We start from the raw sequence: 2,006 nt of genomic DNA on the forward strand, positions 1-2,006 counted from the left end.
ACTATATATACCTAAATGTATTTTTTTAATCAAAACAAGGTTATATTGTAGAAATCAGTTCCATCAACAGGAATGTTTTTTTTGTTTATGCTACTAGTTTCCGACAAATTTTCTGTCGGAAAGTACGCTAACAATACGAAACAACGAAAATGATTTGGTATTTCTAGCGAAAATTTTATGCCTGTATTTCCGGCGGGTAATCTGACAAAAATGTTTCCGTCGATTGTAGTGCGGCGGAATCACGGCGGCAGATTATCCGTCGGTACTTCTAACGCAATTTTTTCGCCGGAAATACTGGCGGATTAAACGCCGGAATCCATTAAGGAAAGCTGGCGTATATGCATCATTGTTTACGCCAGAATTGCGTCGGAAACTCCGCCGGAAATGTTTCCGGAGGAAAAATTTTGCCGGTTTAGATTTTCCGACGCGCGAATTACCATCAAATGAATTTTAATCGAAACTTTATCGAAAAATGGAATTTTTCGGTGAATTTTTATTGTTACCGGCAGATTTTGTCTTCCGGTAACAGGAATTTTCCTGTAATGACAATGAAATTGAATTTTTCATTATAAATAGAAGTGTAGCTTAGTTCATTTCATCTCATTCAAGTTCTCATTTATCCTATAGCTTGTAGAGTCATGTGTGTTCAGTTTCAAATTTACCACCGCTTTGGGATAACACGTACTAGTACTTGCTTTTTAGATTTTGCATTACGCCTTGTGCAAAAGGCAACTAACAATGAGCAAGCGAGTTTGCAACAATGAAGGAAACACAATTTTTTTGTTATGTTTTATTTTTAAATCCTCTCTCTTTTGTTTTTTTGCTTACTCGTTTTTTTGCTTACTCGTTTTTTTGGGTAAATTAGAGGGAGAGAGTGTGAAAGGGTGAGAGAAAGAGAGTTTTCTCTCTATTTAGAGAGAGAAAGAGAGTTAGAGATTGGTGGATATGGAGAGAGGAGAAAGTATTGTCTCTCTAGTTACAGCTTGGATTAAAAAAACATTCGAGGTGCTCCTCGAATTGAGGCGAAGGCGAACAAGGAGTTCCTCAAAGCTTAAACCTCACAGGTTTCAGTGAGGCTTGTGCTTTTTTTAAATGAGGCTCATGCCTTGAGGAATTTTGAGGTGATGCCTCATTCAGAATAGGCTTTATAAAAAAAATATGTATATATTATTATTATTATTGCATATAATTACATATAACCTATTATATTACCTCCCCACCTACGCATTCATTTCAGGGACCAGTGATGGCACTAGGGCTTGAGTAGGGTTGGGATATGGTGGTTGAGAGTGAGCTTTGTAATGGACTGGATGATTTGATTGGGAGGGAAAGAGGGTAGAAGTAGACCTAAAAATACTTAGTTAGAAAATATTAGAAATGACCTTTCTTTATTTGATTTAAATGAGAATTTAACTTTTAATATGGCACAATAGAGAAAAATGATTCATGTAGCTGACCCCAGATTATGGGATAAAGGCTTGATGTTGTTGTTTGTTGTTGTTGTATTATATTTATTTTTAAGGAATTTAATAAAATTTCAACAGCCTCTCGACATCCCACCCCCGTGTAGAGGGGTGTCGAGTAGGCAATTGTCTTTGTTCATCCCAGCCATATCAAAGATACAACGGATGCGGGGTCTTCTAATTTGTTCATTTCTGACTGGATCAAAGATGCAATGGATGCAGGTTTTCATGTCTTCGTGTATGCAAGTAATCTAGTTATAATTAACTTCATTTAATTGAGGAGGATCTCATTGATTACTGTGTGCTATCTAACTTGCACAAGATTGGCCGAGCTTCAGCATTGGATCGGAGTCGCGGGACAAAGAGGGTTGCCTATATGGTTGAGAGGAAGGGGACGGGTCAGTGACACAGGTCGAGTTCTGAGACGTTGGATGGAGCAGGTCGCATGCTCAGGTGGCATTCAAAGTAGGCTTGTGGGGATGGGGGCGGGTCGAAGTTGGGCTATGGGTGTCACGACCCGACCCGACGGGGACGGATCCCGCC

The sequence above is a fragment of the Dendrobium catenatum genome, unplaced genomic scaffold (genome assembly GCF_001605985.2).
Source record: "Dendrobium catenatum unplaced genomic scaffold, ASM160598v2 fragScaff_scaffold_842, whole genome shotgun sequence".
NCBI classification, from domain to species: Eukaryota; Viridiplantae; Streptophyta; class Magnoliopsida; order Asparagales; family Orchidaceae; genus Dendrobium; species Dendrobium catenatum.